This window comes from Pleurodeles waltl, chromosome 8 (assembly GCF_031143425.1).
Source record: "Pleurodeles waltl isolate 20211129_DDA chromosome 8, aPleWal1.hap1.20221129, whole genome shotgun sequence".
Lineage (NCBI taxonomy): Eukaryota > Metazoa > Chordata > Amphibia > Caudata > Salamandridae > Pleurodeles > Pleurodeles waltl.
Genome location: NC_090447.1, coordinates 1,537,926,518 through 1,537,939,348, shown reverse-complemented (window position 1 = coordinate 1,537,939,348; position 12,831 = coordinate 1,537,926,518). Strand labels below are relative to the sequence as shown.

General features: G+C 47.2%; 1 protein-coding gene across 1 annotated transcript in view; it reads right to left on the bottom strand.

The window, feature by feature from the left end:
• LOC138248948 (carcinoembryonic antigen-related cell adhesion molecule 5-like) overlaps positions 1-12,831 on the bottom strand; it is a 172,256-nt gene that overhangs the window by 40,252 nt on the left and 119,173 nt on the right. The gene's annotated exons all lie outside the window — the stretch shown is intronic.

The following is a 12,831-nucleotide window of genomic DNA, read 5'->3' as shown; positions in this document are numbered from 1 at the left end:
GAGGTTGGATCAACGACTGCGTTGTTACCACTAATGCCTTTACCACGAATGCCTTAACAACGATTTTTTGTTGTAAAGGCGTTCCTGGTAAAGGCATTAGTGATAGGCATGCATTGTTCCAGCATGCGTCCCCTCTGGCCCCCACCCCTAAAACTAAAACCCCCCGAACCCCACCCGCCCCTAAAACTAAAACTACCCTAACCAGCCCCTAAAACTAAAACCCCAACCCCCCACCCTGCCCCTAAAACTAAAAATACCCCGACCCCCCACCCCTAAACCCCCGACGCCCCTCCCCTAAAACTAAAACCCCAACCCCCACCCCTAAAACTAAAAATACCCTGACCCCACAACCCCTGCCCCTAAAACTAAAACTCCAACCACCCACCCTTGCCCCTAAAACTAAAAATACCCGACCCCCCACCCCGCCCCTAAAACTAAAACTAAAACACCAACCCACCCACCGCTGCCCCGCCCCTAAAACTAAAAATACCCTGAACTCCCCACCCCTGCCCCGCCCCGCCCATAAAACTAAGACCCCACCCCTAAAACTAAAAATACCCCGACCCCCCACCCCGCCCCTAAAACTAAAACTAAAACCCCAACCCCCCACCCCTACCCCCGCCCCTAAAACTAAAACCCCAACCCCCACCCCACCCCACTTACCTGACCAGACCCGCACCCCACCCTTGCCCCTAAAACTAAAACCCCAACCCCTACCCCCACCTCCCCAAAACTAAAAATACCCCGAACCCCCACCCCTGCCCCTAAAACTAAAACTAAAACCCCAACCCCCACACCACCCCACCCCGCCCCTAAAACTAAAACCCCAACCCCCACCTCTCCCCACTTACCTGACCCGACCTCCCCACCCCTGCCCCTAAAACTGAAACCTCAACCCCCAACCCCCACCCCGCCCCTAAAACTAAAAATACCCTACCGCCGCCCATAAAACTAAAACCCCAACCCCCCCACCCCCACCCCACCCCAAAGACTAAAAATACCCCCACCCCACCCCTAAAACTAAAACCCAACCCCGCCCCTAAAACTAAAAATACCCCGACCCCCCCACGCCCGCCCCTAAAACTAAAACCCAACCCCCACCCCACTTACCTGACTCGTTGTGTCGTCCTTCTCAGCGACTCCCTTGTTTGTGCCTTAACCACGCATGTGTGTTGTTCAGCACATGCGTGGTTAAGGCACAAAACAACGGAAAACAACGAAGTCGTGGTTAACGAAAGCTTAGTTCCGCTTTCGTTGCCCACGACTTCGTTGTTCCGGAGTTGGCCTTCAGGGCATTTCCCGTGTTTAAGGTGTTGGATGTCTGAAGCAGAGGACACTTTCAAGTAGCGTTGTGTATCAAAGGTATCTTGGTGAATCTTGGTGAAATAATCTGTGAGCAGAGCACCAACCAGCTCCATGTAGAGGCTGAATATGTCCTGGAGACCGTATGGAACCCCTGTGGGTGTCCGCAGATGATAGGGATAATTTGTACCATGAAAGTGCCCATGTGGACACACAAGTGTCAAATGTAAAGGTTGGAGGCGAACCAGTGAAGGACATTGCCTTGAATCCCAGTTGATATTCCACAGTGCGTATGAGGGTAGGTTGGTTGGCTGTGCCGAAGGTATCTTAGAGATACAGGAATAACAAGAGGCAGGGGTCATCTTCATCTGTTGTTAAGAGAGTATCATCAACGATGAGTAAGATATTGGTACCCGTGCTGCAGCATCGTCTGAAGCCAGACTGGAGGTCCTGCAGGAGATGCTTAGCATTGATGTGGTCGCATGGTTGAACATAGACTGTTTTTTTAATGATCTTGATGATAAATGGTAAATGAGTGATGGGCTGTGTAGGAGGTTGACCCTCTATGTAGTGTGCAAAACCAGCCACACTGTGTAGAGGGTCCTGGCAACCACACGTTAGTTTACAGAGGTACTAACTAGACCACCTAATGCTATAATTTTTATGGTAGAATGGTCGAGCAGTTAGGTAATCTTGGAGAAGAGCAAATCATTTGCTGTACTCACAGTATCAATAAAGCAAGACACACACTCAAAAGAATAACTCAAGACCAATTTACAAAAATACTTCAGATTTTTATAAAATCTTTAACACCAAGATCATCAAAATCGGGTAAGTACTTTTTAAGTTAGGAATTTTTAAAGTTTAGAACATGTCTCAGTTCTGTCCGTAATTATGCGCCAGGAATCAATGGAGAAATGCTTTAAAAAATGCATGTAAAATCAGGCAATGCAGTTACTAATGTCTCGTTTTGCTGGTATGTCGAGGTCTTGGTGGGCCCTATGGACCAGCTGGAGAAGTTTAATTGGCTCCCGGTTCTGGGAGGAGCAGCTGCAGAAAGTTGTTGGAGCTGGTGCCAGGCCACTGCGGAAGACCACTTGGAAAAGCACTGTACAGGTGGACTTCAAAGTGAGTCCGCTTGATCCCCTCGGAGTGTGGAGGTCGCAAGGGGTGGAGACGCTTAGGGCAAAGCTGGATCTTCAATGCAGGGCGCAGGGCGGCCGGGTGCAGACCAAATCTGTGAGTCAGGAGCTGTGCGCAAAATTCCCCTTGGTAGCAGGAGGTAGTTCAAGTTGAGGGTCACTTGCAGGTCAGCAGGGGAACTCTGGAGGGAGGTCCTGGTGTTTTCTGAAGTCCCTCGATGGGGGCTTCCTCCTAATCTTTTTTCAGTCCAGGATGGACTGTCCTTCTGGGTGTCTGATGGTAGGTGACCAGTACCTAGGGCTATTGCATGGGTTCGCCACTGGAGGTCGCAGTGCCACCACACTTGGCACACTTGCAGGGTTTGTCCTCACGGTCCGTTCGGTGGAGTTTGGTCTGGCTACAATGTCTGGTCCCCTGGTCATTAGCCAGTCAGTGAAGTGGACTTCACAGGTCTTCTTGTCTTTGTTGCAGGAGAATGATGCCTTCACTCTGGAGGGAGATCTTCAGCGATTTTCAGAAATGTGGAGATCCTCTCTGCATTTGTAGAGTCCGTCCAATTTTTGAGCGACCCCTCAGCAGCAATTGTCCAGTCCTGGGTGCAGTAGGCAGGGTTGTCGCCATTTTCTTGGTGCAGCAGAACTTCAGTTCAAGAGCCTTGGGTCTTCTTTGTTGCTGGTCACCTTGTGTCCTTGGAATCTGAATCTCTGGTCTAGGGATGCCCACTAAATAATGTATTTAGTGAGCATTTAGGGGGTTCCTAGTAATGACAGATGGGTCATCTACCTTAGGGTGGCTACACCCACTAAGTGACCACTTCCTGTGGGCAGATGTCACTTCCCTACACCTGATAGGCTATTTTCCTTCCATGCAAGATGGAGGGGTCACCTCACATGCAGCACCTTAGGGGTGGTCCAAGCTGGGGCTGACCACTCCTCCTCTTCTTTTTGTGTTTTCCAGTCATTGCTCAGGCCAAAAGTGGGGGTTTGCAATGGGGCGGCCATCTGCTGCTAGCGGCAAGCTTGGGGGAGGAGTTTCAAGGGCGAAAAGCCCTTTGAAGCTAACAAGCAGGGCAGTGAGGCCTGGGGGAGGTGTGATAGCACTTCTGCCCAGAACGGGCTTTGTTCTGGAAACCAGAGAGCAGCATCTCTCACTCGATGGTTCCAGAATCGTGTCTGGTGGTGGCAGGCTGGTTGTGACCAGCCAGAAACTATGCCAGGGTTAGTTATTTTTGCAAGGGTAACCTCTAAGGTGGCCCCTAGGTATATGTTGGGATAAATCCAATGCTGGTACCAGATTGGATTTATCATTCTGAGTTTTTTGATATCAAACAACCCAGGGTTCAGAGTAGCCATCATGTAGTTGTGAAGCTCATACTGACCAGTGCCCAGCACATGTATTAAAATGGCTGCTCTGTTCACTTACTATGTCACAGGTTTGGCAAGGACACAGTAGGGGAATATAACTCATGCATCTATGCCCACACAGACAGTATAGTGCATCCTGCCTTAGGGCTGAAAGGCCTGCCAGGGGGGTGACTTATAAATATTGCATGCAGTGTATAGTGGACAGGGTGCATTTTAAGATTGCACCAGGACGCTCAGCCTGCTATGGCAGTCGCTGTGTATCTGGATGCATGGTCTTTGAGGGTCGCACAATCAGTGCTGCTGCACTCAGGGGCCAACCCTTAGTACCCCATGCTCTGGGTACCTAAGTAGCATTTACTAGGGACTTTTAGTGGCAGCTAAAGATGTTGCCAATTGTGCGGATGCATCACATCAGTTTTAGGAAAGAGATCTGGCCTAAGGAACCATGGGCCAGATGTAGCAAGAAAGCAATTTGCGACTTGCAAATTGCGAGTCCCTGCGACTCGCAATTTGCAAGTCGCAAATTGCTATGCAGTACGGTGTCTCAGACACCGACTGCTACTCGCAATGGGGTCGCAATGACCCACCTCATGAATATTCATGAGGTGGGTCGCAAATTGCGGCCCCATAGCGAGTATAGGTACTCGCTAACATGGAGGCCTGCTGTCGTCAGCAGACCTCCATGTTAGCGACCTGCTTTTCAATAAAGCAGTTTTTTTTTTTTGAAGTGTAGCCCGTTTTCCTAACAGGAAAACGAGCTGCACTACAAAAAAAACGAAACCTTTAGTTTCGGTTTTTTTCAGGGCAGGGAGTGGTCCCTTGGACCACTCCCTGCCCTGAAAAAATAATTTGGGGTCCAGTCTCAAACTGGAAGGGGTCCCCTGGGGACCCCTTCCAATTTGCGATTGGGTTACCATCCACTTGAAGTGGATGGTAACTGCGATGCATATGCGGTCGCAAATGGTATTGCATCCCAATGCGACTCGCAAATAGGAAGGGAACACCCCTTCCTATTTGTGAGTCTGAAATGCATTTTGCGAGTCGGTAACGACTCGCAAAATGCATTTCTGCATTGGGATACGCGTTTTGCGACTCGCAAACGGCAAATTTTGCCGTTTGCGAGTCGCAAAACGTTTGGTACATCTGGCCCCATGTTAGCAGGGGCCCTGGTCTCCAACAATTTAGAGACCAAATCAAATACCAAAATAATGGCTAACCATGACAAAAGAGGCCTTTTCTCTCAGGCTGGTAACTGGCATGCTCATCGGTATCTATTATAGGCTTCTTTAGTAGTGGGAGGATCTGGCCTGTCTTGAGAGCTGCTGGGAAGATGCTTTGAGTGAGAGAGGCATTGACAGTGGTGAGCAGAGGTGAGAGAGGGCCTCGAGAGAGAACTTTGATGCAGGACGATGGTAAAACTTCATGGGCCTCATTTACAGAGATTTGGCGTATGGCAGGGTCACAAGTTTTTATGCTGCACTGCCCTACATCAAATTGAAAGGGAAGGAATGCACAGTATCTATGAGATAGAGTGCATGCTTGTGCTTTCAACCAGCACCAGTGCACAATTTGGTGCTTAGTGCCAATGCAGGCACCCTTGCACCATGGTGCAAGGGTGTGTGCTTGTTGTCAGGATTATTTATGTGCAGGAAGGGGCACCTGCAGAAAAACAATCCGTGCAGGTATATTCTTCATTCTATGAGTGTGACAGAACGCAGCACACATGGAAAGAAGAAAAAATGAGGATAAATGAAAATATTTCTCCTCATTACGCCTGCTCTGGGAGGCATAAGGTTTTGGTGCGGCACCAGGTTTACGTGATTTTGTATATTTGGGGCAGTGTCAAAATCCATCTGTTGGGAGGGAACACGCACTGCAGCACCCATGGAATGCCTCCTTGATGCAGGGTAAGGCAACACCGCGCTTTGCAGTTCCTTTCCTTACTCCCTATCTATGAGGCCATGAAAAGCCACGCAGGGTGGATGTGCGTCGCCTCATAGATATGATTGCGAGGCACGCATAAAGTGACGCCCAGGTGGCGCAGCTCTCTTGTAACTAAGAGCCCATCTTTACAAGAAGTGGCTTTGAGCGAGATGAGAGTGTCAGAGCGGTTGCAGAGAGATAAGGCTTTGAAGGATGACCAGTGCAGGATTCTACAGGAGGGGGTGTCTAAGAGATAAAGTAAGTTTAGTTTTGTCGATTCGCTGTCAGAACTTCTGTATTTTTTTACTGAAGAAGGAGCTGATCGCTTTGCATTGCAGTGGAGTGAGGAATAGGTGAGTTCGGAAGGGGGTTGATGCAGTTTTTGTCTTGACCAGTGTTCTGCTTCTGTTGGTGGCCTTACTGATGGCACTGATATAGTACTTTGCGTTGGCTGATGTGCTGAGCTGTCTGCCTGTTGCACTCTATGCGGGAATCACCACAGACCTCCTGAAGAGATTGCAAACCTTACAGAATGCTGCGACCAGACTCATCACGGGCCTCCCCAAACAGACCAACATCAGCCCCAGCTCAAGAAACCTCACTGACTACCAACACAGAAAAGATTTCAATTCAAGATGTTGACCCACACCTACAAGGCCGTGCACAACCAAGGACCAGCATACATCAACCACCGCCTGAACCTCCACCAACCCTCCAGACACCTGCGTCTAGCCTCCCTCGCACACCCTGCATCCCACCATGCAACAGGGGAGGATGCTCCTTCTCCTACCTCATGGTGAAATCCTGGAATGATCTCCCCTGAACATCCGGACCTCCACCTCGCTCATAGTATTCCGAAAGGCTCAAGACCTGGCTGTTCAACTGATTCCACCTTTGCAGCACGTCCCTTAGAGCCTGGATTCCTTCACAGGTGATTAACCACGCTTTATAAATCTGGATTGATTGATAGATCACTGGGAGAAGTGAACTTTAGAGATCATTGTGTTGGACTGTCCCTTGTTTTAAGCCTTTACATGCCCTGATGATCGAAACATTTCAGAAAACGAAGAGGAAAAGGCATGCACAAAAGCCTTGGAGTGAGGACAGATATTGTGACTTGTTTGGACACAATGGGGCAGATTTATGAAAAGTGGCACCGCACTTAGTGCAGCATCACTTTTCTTGCGCCCCTTGGCGCCCTCCTAACACCACCATGTGTGCGCCGTATTTAAAATACGGCCCACCATGGCGGTAGTCAGAGTGACTAGCGTCATACATTTTTATGCTAGTCCGGCCCTTTGCAGGATTGGCGTCAAATTTTTAAGACTAATCCTGCAAAGCACCCAGAGGCCCATTGTAATTGCACTTAGTAGGCATTAAAAGTGCAGATAAAAATGACGCAAAGAAATCTTTTAGATTTCTTTGCGCTGTTTTTTTGGCCCCCTAGTGCTGGAATGCCCCCCTTGCATACATCATGCCTGGCGCAAGCATAATGTGGCGCAAAGGGTTACAAAGCATTGCGGCACTTTGTAAATATGGCGCAGTGTTTTTGGCCTAACAATGGCACAGTAGAGTAAAACAACTTACGTTAATGTGGCATGGAATGGCGCTAGGGGCTCTTAAATCTGGGCCAATGTTTCAATAAAATCAATAAAACTTGTTTATGAAAAAAAAACCTTGGCAGTGAAAAGGCTGCAAACTGCAGCAAAATAGTTCTGATTAACCCTAACACTGGGAGATGGGTCAGAAAAACAAATCATATTTTTACTAAGACGAGATGCTGGAACAATGATTTGTGGAGTAAATAATTTCCTGAATTGTATGAAGGGTGCAGAATGCTATCATTAAATCAATTGGTTTAATGTAATGGTTCTTAAATCAGTGCACTGATTGGGATACAGTGATTTTTTTAGACATGAAAATGAATGTGAGTTTTTCATTGTGAAACAAAATGTGATAAATGATGATATACATTCTTGGATAAACTGGCTTTTTATGCAAATTAATGTGGTTAACTTTGTATGTATAGCCTGGTATGTTACTCTGTTAGAAATAGGGCCATTGTTACTCAAAGTACCTGGTTTGCATCAAAAATAAAGCTGCATAGGTGAGCGTGCGTCAAAAAAGTCAGTGATGCTTGTCTTCAGTCAGGTAGGCAATGCGTTATTTTTCTCTCCCACAAGAGAGCGATGCATCAATTTCCAGACAGGCCACCTCGGATCTGCGTCAGCTTGCGTTGATTTTTGACATCTAGCGATGATGCGTGAGAAATCTGCTTGCACGGTGTCGGAAAACCGCACTGCATGAGATTTGTGTCATTATCAGGAGCCACAAGTGGGTACTGCATTGTTTTTCAGCTGCGATGCATCGATCTCCCAGCCGCAATGCAGGTGGAGCATCAATTTTAGCCACGAAGCGGGTAGTGCGTCATTTTTCAGACGCGTTGCAGGTAGTGCATCGAAATTTCCCCCCACAGTGTTCTGGGCGTGGATTTCAGTCCTTCTTCTGCCAACTTCACATCTCAAGGGCCCAGAGACTGGATGGGGCACCACTTGGCTGGGCAGGAGTCTTCAGAACAGGAGGCAAGCTCCATCCAAGCCCTTGGATATTCTTCACAAGCAGGAATATACCACAAAGTCCAGTCTTTGTCCTCTTTCAGGCAGAAGCAGCAACTGCAGGCCAACCCAGAAAAGCACACACGCCAAAGGGGCAGTACTCCTCCTCCAGCTCTTCAGCTCTTCTCCTTGGCAGAGGTTCCTCTTGAATCCAGAAGTGATCTAAAAATCTGGGGTTTTGGGGCCTCTATTTATACCCCTTTCTGCCTTTGAAGTAGGCATACTTCAAAGGAAAGTCTCTGTTGTTCACAAGATCCTACCTTGCCCAAGCCTGGCTCCAGACATACACTAGGGAGTTGGAGACTGCATTGTGTGAGGGCAGGCACAGCCCATTCAGGTGTAAGTGTCAGCTCCTCCCTCCACTCTGGCCCAGATGGCCCATCAGGATATGCAGGCTACACCCCGGCTCCCTTTGTGTCACTGTCTAGAGGGGATTCACAAACAGCCCAACTGTCAGTCTGACCTAGACAGGCAATACACAAGCAGGTAAAGAAACAACAATGGTTAATGCCTAACATTCGCACATCTGTCTAGATAGTAATGTCTGATTGGTAGATCCAAAGAGTCCTAGATTGGTGCTGAACCTGGTAATATTACCCAACCACCAAGGATATTTAGATGCACTAGATCTGAAAAAGAACAGGAGAACTTCCTTTAAACCGTGCTAGAAAGTTAATTTTCAGAACAAAATACCAGGGCACTCCTGGAAGCAGTCCAAAAAGTATAATCCAAAGTGAAAAAAGGGTCAGAAGTTTGAAAATGTCGTTTTCACACATATATGAACTTTAATTCCTTGTGTAAACAAAAAATATGAACTATCCAGAATACAGCCAACACGTGTTTCGTCCAAGGGACTTTTTCAAGGCGAATATGTACAAGATGTGAAATTTCCATGTAAATCATTAAATGAGCATGTAGTCCTCAAGCGGCTAGTAGTGTTTCCAAATTGGATGTTCACGATAGTTGTAATGTAGAAGCCGTGGAGGTGATGGTTTCTGGCCTTATGACGCTGTACGGTGAGAGGCCATGATAAGCCCATCAAACCCTAATCCTGAAGTCGAAGGGAAACGGGCTCTGGTGTCAGCGTGCAGGCAATACACAAGCAGGCAGAGTCACGGAATGGTTTCAGCAAGAAAATGCCCACTTTCTAAAAGTGGCATTTTCAAACTGACAATGTAAAAACCAACTTTACCAAAAGATGTTTTTTTAAATTGGGAGTTCAGAGGCACCAAACTCCACATTTCTATCTGCTCCCAAAGGGAAACAGCACTTAAAAGATATCTAAAGGCAGCCCCATGTTAACCTGTGAGAAAGATGGGCTTTGCAACAGTGAAAACTGAATTTGGCAGTATTTCACTGTCAGGACATGTAAAACACTTAAGTACATGTCCCACCTTTAACATACACTGCACCCTGCCCATGGAGCTAGCTAGGGCCTACCATTTGGGTGCCTTACATGTATAAAAAGGGACGTTTTGGGCCTGGCAAGTGGGTACAATTGTCAAGTCGAATTCGCAGTTTAAAACTGCACACACAGACACAGCAGTGGCAGGTCTAAGCCATGTTTACAGAGCTACTTATGTGGGTGGCACAACCAGTGCAGCAGGCCCACAAGTAGCATTGGATTTACAGGCCCTGGGCACCTCTAGTGCACTTTCCTAGGGACTTACTAGTAAATCAAACATGCCAATCATGAAAAGCCAATATACACATACACTTCACACACAGAGTTTGGGGATGACCCTGCAAAAAGGGCCCGGTCCAACACACTGCCTTAGTATGCATATCAGGGCAGGTGATAATGTTTACCATTTCTAAAGTGTGACTACGTAAGCTATAGGGTAATACACCAGACAGTGTGTGTGTACGCACAAGACATCAGATTGTGCATACAACAGGAGAGATTTACATCAGATTGCGCCTTTATTCAAAGTGTTTTACACTAGCGTGCGTACACCCGGAGACATTTACATCAGACTGCGCCTTTATTCAAAGTGTTTCATGCTAGAGTGGGTACACCGGGAGAGATTTACATTGTAGTGCGCCATTATTCAAAGTGTTTTACGCTAGCGTGCATACATCTAAGAAGGCTTCTTGCTACAGTGTGTGTGCACCAACAGAGTGTTGCACCCAAGAGTGCAACCTCCTTAAGTGATTTACACCATCCTAAAGAATACACACTACACACAGGTATATACACATTGAGGAATTTAAACATAACTGTGCATACATCCAGCGTATTTTATGTCTGACTGTACATTCATCCAGAGACACCTGACACACCCACATAGTCTTACACCAGATGCATACATCTATTGACACCAGAGAGTGCATACTTCCAAATGGTATCACAACACAATGGGGCATATTTATACTCTGTTTGCGCCGAATGTGCGTCAAAATTTTTGACGCACATTCGGCGCAAACATTGCCCCATATTTATACTTTGACGTCCGACGCAGCGGGCGTCAAAGTTCCACCATGTCCGCCATTTTTTAGAAGGGTGAACCAGCCTTGCGTTAATTATATGCAAGGTAGGCATTCCCTTCTAAAAAATGACTTTAAGGCCTGTGCCCCATATTTATACTGTGACGTCATTTTGACGGCAGGCCTTAAAAAACTACGCCCAGCCTGATGGGCGCCGTTTTTTAACGCCTGGGTCAGGGCAGGCGTTAAGGGACCTGTGGGCTCAGACGGAGCCCAGAGGTGCCCTCCCCTGCCCCCAGGGACACCCCCTGCCACCCTTTCCCACCCCAGGAGGACACCCAAGGATGGAGGGACCCATCCCAGGGAACTTAAGGTAAGTTCAAGTAAGTATTTTTTTTAATTTTTTTTGTGGCATAGGGGGGCCTGATTTGTGCCCCCCTACATGTCACTATGCCCAATGGCCATGCCCAGGGGACATAAGTCCCCTGGGCATGGCCATTGGGCAAGGGGGCATGACTCCTGTCTTTGCTAAGGCAGGAGTCATTTCAATGGGGTTTGGGCGTCAAAAAAAATGGCGCAAATCGGGTTGAGGCCAAAATTTTGCCTCAGCCTGACTGACATTTTTTGACGCCCAAGCTCCATTTTCCCCTACGCCGGCGCTGCCTGGTGTGAGTCATTTTTTTTGACGCACACCAGTCCGCAGCGCCGGCTAACGCCATTCAATAAATAAGGCTCCCGCATGGTGCGTTGGAATGGCGTTAAATTTTTTGACGCACAACTGCGTTGGCGCAGTTGTGCATCAAAAAGTATAAATATGGCCCAATGTGCGAATATTCTGAAGACAGACTTTGCAAACACCCAGGTAAGTTTTACACCTGACACTGCATACACCCAGATAGATTTTGACCAGACAGTGCATACACCCAGACAGATTTACATCAGACAGTGCATACATCCAGATAGCTTTACACCAGAGTGTGCATGCATACAGATAGATGTATACCACCTTGTGCATACACCCAGATTCTTTTACACCAGACAATGCACACACCCAGATGGTTTTACACCAGACAGTACATACACCCAGAAAGTTTTACATCAGACAGTGCATATACCCAGATGGTTTTACACCAGACAGTGCATACACCCAGATAGATTTATATCACATTGCGTGCACACCTAGATGGTTTTACACCGGACAGTTCATACACCCAAATAGTTTTACACCAGACAGTGCATACGCTCAGATGATTTTGCTCTGGAAAGTGCACATACCCAGGTGGTTTTACACCAGATGGTGCATACACCCAGAGAGATTTACACCAGAGTGAGCATACATCCAGATAGTTTTACATCAGACAATGCACACACCCAGATGGTTTTACACCAGACTGTGCATACAATGCACACATCCAGGTTGTTTGTTTCTGGACAGTGCATACATCCATGTGATTTTACACCATAGAGTGCATACGCCCAGATGGTTTTACACCATACAATGCACACACCCAGATGATTTTACACTAGACAATGCACGCACTCAGATAGATTTATATCAGATAGTTTATACACCAAGATAGATTTACACCAAATGTGCATACATCCAGCTAGATTTACATCAGACTGTGCATACATCCAAAGTGATTTACACCAGACTGTTCAGACACCCAGACAGACCTATGCCAGACTATGCATACTTCCAGAAAGTTTTACACCAGACTATGCATAATTCTAGATAGACCTACTCGTGCAAACACCCAGCAGATTTACTCTAGACTGTGTATCCACCCAAAATGTCTTACTTCAGACATTGCATACATCCAAATAGACTTACACTAGAATTTGCATACTGCCTGAGAGATTTACACCAGACTGTGCATGCATGCGGATAAATTTACACCAGAATTTGCATACTCTTGAATAGATTTGCACCAGACTGTACATTCATCCGGATAGCTTTACACCAAACTGTGCATACTCCCCGATAGATTTACGCCAGACTGTGCATACATACGGATAGATTTGCACCAGGATGTGCATACATGTGGATAGAGTTG